This window comes from Ornithorhynchus anatinus, chromosome X1 (genome assembly GCF_004115215.2).
Source record: "Ornithorhynchus anatinus isolate Pmale09 chromosome X1, mOrnAna1.pri.v4, whole genome shotgun sequence".
Taxonomy (NCBI): Eukaryota; Metazoa; Chordata; class Mammalia; order Monotremata; family Ornithorhynchidae; genus Ornithorhynchus; species Ornithorhynchus anatinus.
The window spans coordinates 40,457,640-40,467,111 of NC_041749.1; positions in this window are offsets into that span (position 1 = coordinate 40,457,640).

Below are 9,472 nucleotides of genomic sequence, written 5' to 3' on the forward strand. Positions count from 1 at the left end.
AAACGAGAGCCTCCGAGGAGTGTTGCTAGCCAGTCTGGATCTCTTTCTTTTCTTTTTTTTTTTTTTGGCGTGGGGGTAGGCAATTATTCAATCCGTCATGCCAGCGAGATGGAGGCAAACACGCCCTGAACAGCGTCTGAAACCCAATATGCCGAAGACAATGCTAGAGGTCTTTGACGAAGAGTTCGCCTACTGGAAGCTAACAAGTGTTGCTCACTTCACATCAAGGCTCCAAGCGCTTCCCTTCAAAATGAAACCAGACAGATTGCGTAGCTCCTGCTGCAGAGAGGGAGGGCTTGCCCAGCTCCGCTCCCAGTGTTGTCCCCGGAACCTGTGTCCTCCCCAGCCAGCTGTGTCCCACCCTACCAGTCTGGCCCTGCTTCCCTCAAGCCCCCAACTACCCACTTGACATCGTCATCATCATCATCATCATCATCATCATCGTCATCATTATTACTATTATTATTCATTCAATAGTATTTATTGAGCGCTTACTATGTGCAGAGCACTGTACTAAGCGCTTGGGATGAACAAGTCGGCAACAGATAGAGACAGTCCCTGCCGTTTGACGGGCTTACAGTCTAATCGGGGGAGACGGACAGACGAGAACAATGGCACTAAACAGCGTCAAGGGGAAGAACATCTCGTAAAAACAATGGCAACTAAATAGAATCAAGGCGATGTACAATTCATTAACAAAATAAATAGGGTAACGAAAATATATACAGTTGAGCGGACGGGTATCATTTTTTGGCAAACGTTTACTATGTCTCGAGCACCGTTCTTAGCACTGGGGTAGATACGTGTTAACCAGCTCAGACACAGTCCCTGTCCCACATGGGACTCGCGGTCTAAGCAGAAGGGAGAATATGTATTAAAACCCCATATAATAATAATAATAACAATAATAATAGTACTTCTTAAGCACTCACTCTGTGCCAAGCACTGTTCTATGCAATGGGGTAGATAACAAGCTAATCAGGTTGGACAAGGTCCCTGTCCTACATGGGACTCACATGCTTAATCCCATTTTACAGATGAGGGAACTGAAGTATGGAGAAGTTAAGTGATTTGCCCAAGGTGTCATGGCAGACATGTGGCAGAGCTGGGATTAGAACTACTTAGCCACTGTTGAGGAAACTAAGGCAAATATAAGTTAAATTACTTACCTAAGGTCATACAGCAAACAGTTAGCCTAGCCGGCACTAAAACCCAGGCCCTCTGACTCTCAGGCCTAGGCTCTTTCCACTAGGCCATGTTGCTTCTCATGAGTCAGTTTGTGCTCCTTCTCCTTTTCTAAGGAATTCAGACTCATTTACGTTCTCCTCCTGTTTCTCTGCTGTGCTCAGAAGCAGTGTGGCCTAGTGTAAAGAACCCGGAAGAGGAAACCAGAAGCCCTGGGTTCTCATCTCAGCTTTGCCACTTACTTGCTTTGTGATCTTGGGTAAAGTCACTTTCTCTGTGCCTCAGTTCCCTTATCTGCAAAATGGGGATTCAATACCTGCTTTCCCTCCCACTTGCTCTGTGAGTCCCATGGGGGACCTGATTGTCCTCTATCTACCCCAGCACTTAGTACAGTGCTTGGCATATAGTAAATACTTAGCAAATACCCAGTTATCATCATTATTATTGGTATCATAATTATTCAGAAGTCTTCCCAGGCCACTGCAAAATGGCCGGTTTTTCTTGGCTCAGAGTTTGAAGACTGACTCCAGTTCTTCTGGCTCCATGTCTTCCTCTGGGAGATGGGATGGGGAAATGGTGTCCTTTCAACCAGCACGAAGCTGCAGCAGCATGGCATACTGGATAAAGCATGGGCCTGGAAGTCAGAAGGTCACTGGTTCTAATTTTGACTCCACCATTTGTCTGCTCTGGGATCTTGGGCAAGTCACTTCACCTCTCTGTGCTTCAGTTGCCTCATCTGTTAAATGTGGATTGAGATTGTGAGCCCCACCTGGAACAGGGGCTATGTCCAACCCGATTTGCTTGTATCCACCCCAGTGTTTAGTACAGGCTTGGCACATAGTAAGCACTTGAGAAATGCCACAACTATTAATATTATTGTCAAAGATGTCCCGGAGTCCCTGTGGCAGGCTCTGAGTAGATGAGTAAGGATGGAAATCAATTAATCAATGAATCGATGTATTTATTGAGAGCTTATGGTGTGTAGAACACTGCACTAAGCGCTTGGGAGAGTACAATGCGACAGAGTTGGTAAACGTGTTCCCACAACAAGCTTACAATCTAGATCAATCAATCAATCAATGGTATTTATTGAGCCTTTACTATGTGCTGAACTCTGTCCTTGGGAAAGAACCAGATAAAAGAGTTGGTAGAAGCATTCCCTGTCACAACGAGTTTACAGACTAGAGGGAGAGACAGATGTTGATATAAATAAATAATGGATATGTCCAAAAGTGCTGTGGGGTTGAGGGAGGAGTAAATAAAGGGTACTTAGAGGGTACATATCCAAATGCAAGGGTGACACAGAAGGGAGTGGGAGAAGAGGAAATGAGAGCTTAGCTGAGGAAGGCCTCTTGGAGGAGATGTGATTTTAATAAGGCTTTGAAGGAAGAGAGAGTGATATGAAAGCCTTATTAAAAGGAAAGGAAGAGGGAGGGCATTCCAGGCCAGAGGCAGGACATGGGCGAGAGGTAGGCGGTGGGATAGATGAGATCGAGCTATGATGAGTAGGTTGGCATTAGGGGAGCAAAGTGAGAGGGCTGGGTTATAGTAGGAAATTAGAGAGGTAAAGTAGGAGGGGCTAAGGTGACTGAGTGCTTTAAAATGTACGGTAAGAAGATTTTACCCCAGTTACCACAGATTTTACTGTGGTTGTCCATCCACACCAGGTTCTTGAGTGAGGAAACATGGATTGAATGGCTTTGTAGAAAAATGATCTGAGCAGCAGAGTGAAGTTTGAGCTAGAGTGGGAAGAGACATCAGCAAGGAGGCTGATGCAGTAATTAAGGGGGATAGGATAAGTACTTGGATCAACGTGGTAGTAGTTTTGATGGAGAGGAACGGGTGGATTTTTCAGGCGTTGTGAAGGTTGAACCAACAGGATTTAGCGTTAGAGTGAATAAGTGGGTGGAATGAGAGAGAGGAGTCAAGGATAATGCCAAGGTTACGGGCTTATGAGACAAGACGGTGGTGCTGTCCATAGTGATGGGAAAGTCGAGGGAAGGACAGGGCTTGGGTGGGAATATGAGGACATGTTAATTCTGTGGTGTTAGGCTAGCCAAGTAGTGATGTCCTGAAGACAGAAGGAAATACTAGACTGCAAAGGAGGTGGGAGATCAGGACTGGTGATGTAGACTTTGGAATCATCTGCTGGAGGTGATAGTTGAAGCCAAGGAAGCAAATGAGTTCTCCAAGGAAGTAGGTGTAGATGGAAAATAGAAGGGGTCCAATAATTGAATCTTGAGGGACTCCCACAGTTAGGGAGTGGGAGGCAGGGGAAGAGCCTGCAAAAGAGATTGAGAATGAGTGGTCAAAGAGATAAGAGGAGACCCAGGGGAGGACAATGACAGTGAATCCAAGGTTGGATAATGTTTCCGGAAGTGGGGGATCCACAGTATCGAAGGCAGCTGAGGTTGAGGAGGATTAGGATGGAGTAGAGGTCGTTGGATTGGCAAGAAGGAGATCTTTGATGGCCTTTAAGAGGGCAGTTTCTGTGGAGTTAATGGGGAGGAAGCCAGATTGGAGGAGGTCAAGGAGGGAACCAGAAGAGAGGAAGTGGAGGCAGTGCGGGTGGAAAACTCGTTCAAGGGGTTTGGAGAGGAATGGTTGGAGGGAGATGAGGTGATAACTGGAGGGAAATTTGGAGTCAAGGGAGGGGTTTTTTTTAGCATAGGGAGACATGAGCATTTTTGGAAACAGTGGACATGCAATGGAATAGGATGGTATGGAAAAATTCCCGTCTTCTGTACTGACTGCTGGGTGTAGAGGAATGGGGATTAATGGGATGGGATGGATTAACATTGTTGGATAATAATAATTATGGTAAAATTATGGTATTTTATGGTATTATAGTATGGTGCGGTAATATGGATGAGGAAGGGATTGGTTCCTTAGTGTTTGCTGAGCCCCAGCCATGTTTGTTGAGCCTTATACTAGGTGTTTAGGGGACAAAAATAAAGTTAAGGGCAAGATCTCTACCTTGAGGAACTTTACAATCTCATGGGATGGAATTCCACTGAATGGGATGAGAGGGGGAAGGACCTGCAGAACGTGGTGGGAACAGCGTGGATCTGGGTGTCAGGGCACTTGGGCTCTAGGCCCGGCTCCACCACCAGTCTGCCGGTTGAGTCATCTTGAGCAAGTCACTTACCTTCTTTGAGCCTTGGATTCCTCATCTATAAAATGAGCATCAAATATCCACTCTTCCTTCTTCTTAGCGAACCCTATACGGGTTAGGGTCTCTGGTGGATCTGATGATCAATAAACAATAATAATAATAATAATTATGGTATATGTTAAGTGCTTATTATCAATCAGTAATATTTACTGAGTGTTTTGTGTGTATAGAGCAATATGGAAGTGCTTGGGAAAGTATCATACAGCAGAATTGGTAGATGATCATGAATCTAACACAGTCCTTGGGCCCATGGAAGGCACCTTATAAATAGGAGAAACTCCCTGAGATAGAGGGTCCCTGTCTAATTTTTATTTCTGTGTTCCTTCCCAGAGCTTATAGTACAGTGCTCTTCCACACAGTAAGAGCTTAATAAATATTTACTACTATTCCTACCGATCAATCAAGCAATCAGTTGTATTTTATTGAGCACTTACTATGGTCAGAGCACTGTACTAAGCACTTGGGAGAGTACAAAAGAATTAGCAGCTACTTTCCCTGCCCATACTCTTCGTCCTCCTCCTCCTCCAACTACAGAGAAGAAATGTCCACCTGGCTGTCTCTCTTGAGAGAGTTTTCTCTCTTCTCGCATTTTCTGCAAGGCGCAATTCCCTGCCAAACATGATAATAATGTTGGCATTTGTTAAATGCTTACTATGTGCAGAGCACTGTTCTAAGCGCTGGGGTAGATACAGGGTAATCAGGTTGTCCCACGTGAGGCTCACAGTTAATCCCCATTTTACAGATGAGGTAACTGAGGCACAGAGAAGTGAAGTGACTTGCCCACAGTCACCCATCTGACAAGCGACAGAGCAGAATTCGAACCCATGACCTCTGACACCCAAGCCCAGGCTCTTTCCACTGAGCCACGCTGCTTCTCTATTGACAGTGATGACAGTAGGTCTGGAGCTGAGGGACTCAGAGAGCTATTGACACCTAGTGGAAAGATTCTGTAAAGTGGCCAAGGTAGAAAGAGAGAGAGAAAGCGTGTACGTGTGTGTTTGTGTGTGTATGTACGTCCATTGGCCCAGCATGGTCTGGTGGAAAGAGCACAGAAATGGGAGTCAGGAAACCTAGTTTTAAATTCTGGCTCTGCCATTTGCCTGCTGCGTAACCTTGGGGAAGTCACTTGGACAAGGCCTCTAGACCGTAAACTCATTGCGGGCAGGGAATGTGTCCACCAACTCCATTACGTTGTACTCTCCAAAGCACTCAGTATGGTGCTCTGCACACAGAAAGTGCACAATAAATATGATTGATTGGTTGATTTAACTTCTCTGCACCTCAGTTTTCTCGTCTGTCAGATGGTCCTTCGATACCCGTCTCCTTCCCCCTTAGGCTGAGAGTCAGATGTGGGACAGGGACTGTGTCTGATCTGATTATCCTGTATCTATCCTAGTGCTTAGCCCAGTGCTTGACGCATGGTGAAGTGCTCAGTGAAAGCCAGCATTATAATCATTAGTGTGAGAGGAGTCCACCTCCCCTGCAGGTCACGAGGGATCTGACTGGTATCTGTGCAGCGGGAGAAAGATGAAGCTGAGATCAGACCTAGCAAAAGAAGGGTAAGGTCACGAGATGGATTCACTCATTCATTCAACTGTATTTATTGAGCACTTACTGCGCACTGAGCTCTGTACTAAGCACTTGGGAGAGTACAATACAACAATAAACAGACACATTCCCTGCCAGTATTGTGAGTTTACACTCTAGAGCGGGGGAGGCAGACGTCAGTGCAAATAAATAAATGACAGATATGTACATAAGTGCCATGGGGCTGGGTGGGAGGACGAACAAAGGGAGCAAGTCAGGGCACATCAGAAGGAAGTGGGAGAAGGGGAAAGGAGTGGTTTAGTCTGGGAAAGCCTCTTGGAGGAGATGGGCCCTTAATAAGGTTTTGGATTGGGGGAGAGTAATTCTTTCACCCAGAGCCATAGAATGGCTTGTCTCCAAACAACAGACTGTAAATGGGGCCATTGTGGAATGTGTAGGGTGTGTGTGTGTGTGCATGTGTGTGTGTGGGGGGGGGGTGTCTGATCCAGTGGAGGGCCACTGGATGGGTGAGGCTGAGGTGTGGGTCCTGGGGGGCCTCAACCCTAAAGAAAGAATCTCCAAGGGGCACATCTTATTAATTTTTTATGGCATTTGTTTAACACTTACTATATGCCAGGTACTGTACTGAGCACTGCGGTTGATAGATGATAGATTGGACACAGTCCCTGTCCCACCGGGGCTCAAAGTCTTAATCCCTATTTTACAGATGAGGTGACTGAGGCACAGGAAAGTCCAGACAAATGGCGGAGCCGGCATTAGAACTCAGCTTCTCTGATTGCCAAGCCAGTGCTCTATCCACTAGGCCAGACTCGGTGGTAGCTCACCCGAATTTGCTGTACAGGGGAGGCAAATGGGAAGGCGAGGAAGGAGGTTGGGGAGATGCACGGAAGCAGGGAGGAGGAGGGAAGGAGGAGGAAAAGGAAGGAGGGGGGATAAGAGAGGAGGGAATGGAGAGGAAATAAATCAGTGATATTTATTGAGCACTATTCTGTGTGCAAAGCACTGTATTGAGCGCTTGGGAGAGAACAATGCGATGCAACTGATAGACATGTTTCCTGCCCACAGGGTGGGAGGAGAGGAGAATGGCAGAGCAAAAAGTCCCTGCAGTCCTGCTGAGTAATAATAATAACAATGATAATGATAATAACAATGATAATAATAATTGTGGTATTTGTTGTTTATTATGTGCCAGTTACTGTACTAAGCAGTGGGGTGTAAAAAAGAAAATTGCATTGGACACAGTCCTTGGTCTACATGGGTCTCACAGTCTTACTCTCCCCTTTTCAGGTGAGGAATCGATGCACAGAGAAGTGAAGTGACTTTTCCGAGGTCACACAACAAACAAGGTGGGGAGCCAGGATTATCACCCGGGTCCTCTTGATTCCCAGGTCCGTGCTCCATCCACTAGGCCATGCTGAGTGACCTTCAAACACTCCAGAGTCTTGATTCCTAAGCCAATGGTCCTTGGAAAGGGGGTGGAAAGGAAATGGAGTACTTGCTGCCCCCCGAGCTGAGGAGATCCCTGGGTGTCTGCCAGGACTGGGAGTTTGCCTGCAAATGGGATGCTGACTGCACAACTGTCCTCCGGCTTTCCTGATCACTTTCCCCATCGAGAGGCAGAAGGGAGCGGCTTCCGGCTGCCCCGGTGCTGGTGGTCTCTCTCCCGGCTGATGCCTGGGCTTGGGGGCGGGGGGACCTGGGACTTGGGTGTCTGGGGAGCCAGGAGGCTGGCGGAGGGCAGGCTCAGAGGAAATGGAGAAGACACACTAGATCAGCTGAGGCTGAGGAGGGGGAACACCGGTGAACTACTAATGTCGGGGTGGGTGTAGGTGGTGCCTGGGCAGTGCGCTCATCACTGAAAAGGAAAAAATCATCAGCCTCGGTCTGCTGCTTCCTGTCTCCTTGCTCCTCTGTCCCGTCTCCTCCTGTCTCCTCTCCGCTCCCTCCTGTCTCATTCATTCAATCGCACTTCAATCGTATTTACTGAACACTTACCGTGTGCGGAGCACTGTACTAAGCGCTTGGAAGAGTACAATACAACAATTAACGGTCATTCCCTGTCACACCAGCTCTTCCGTCCATCTCTCCAAGTCTCCTTTCTCCTTCCTCCTGTCTCCTCACTTCCATCCTGTCTCTTTGCTGCTCCATCCTGTCTCTTCTCTGCTCTCTCCTGTCTCCTCCCTGCCCATTCCCATCTCCTTTCTGCCCCCTCCTGACTCATTCAGTTGTATTTCAATCATATGTATTAAGCACTTAACGTGTTCAGGACACTGTACTAAGCGCTTGGAGAGTTCAGTTCAACAATAAACAGACACATTCCCTGCCTATGATGAGCTCTCCTCTCTGGCCCCTCCTCTCTCCTCTTTGCTCTCTCCTGTCTCCTCTCTACCCCCTCCTGTCTCCTCTCTGCTATCTCCTTGCTGTTCCCTCTCTGAACCCCAGCCTCTCCATGAAGCCCCTCTCCGCAAATCCAAGCTCCTCCTTCCTGCCCTGAGTTTGGAATTCTTCGTTCTGGGCTGCCTAGCCAGAATGGAGCAATCAGTGAATGATATTTATCCATTGCAACTTCTACACAGGGCACTGTATTGAGCGCTTGAGAAGGTACAACAGAGGAACACATGATCTTGCCAGCCTGCTAAATGGGGGGGAATTACGGGGGGGGGGTGTCCCTCCAATTGGGTTTGGAAGAAGCCTCCTTCCCTCGACCCCGAGACCGCGACCCACAAAACCGAGATTTGGAGTGATGGAGAGGGAGCTGTGAGGGGTGCAGAACTGTTTGGGGAGCCCAGGGTGCCTACCCTCAGTGCTTCCCTCCACTCCCAGCCGTCACCTATCTGGGGGCAGGGAGGAGGGATGGGGAAATGTGAGGCAGAATAAATAGGAAGTATCCTGGGGAGAAGGGTCTAGAAACAGCTGTTCCCCGGGCTTCCCTTCCCTCAGACCGGGTGGTCCCTTCCACAACCGGGGATCCCCCCAAGCCCACCTGCTCTTCCCAAGGTGGGGCAGAGCCAATCGGAGAGCGACTGCCAATCCCCCTTCAGCTCCCCTCAACCCCCGCCATCACCACCGACGTCCTTCCCCGACCTGGAGTCTCCCCAGTGGTTTGGCTGGGGAATCCTCAGTAGAACCTGGGGACAGACACCGCAACACCTCCAACACACACCATCTCGATTTCAATCTTTATTTTCTTGCTGCTAGTTTGACCCAGTTTGGTGCCCACCGTGATACAACTGATTCTAGACAGCTGCTCAAAGCAAAGCCTCTCTCTTTTTCTCCCTATCCCCCTCTCTCCCCCTTTCTCTGTATATATATATATATATATATTATGAACTCTGGTAACAAAAGCTTACAATAAAAAAATCTATAAATACACAGAATAATAATAATAATTGTGGTATTTTTTAAGCACTCACTACATATGAAGACACTGTACCAAGCGCTGGGGTAGATATAAGATAACCAGGTCAGACAGAGGTCACACAGGTATTGACTCCCCCCTTCGGCAGGTGGGGAGACTGAGGCACAGGGAAGTTAAGTGACTTGTCCTGGGTCACAAATCGGGCA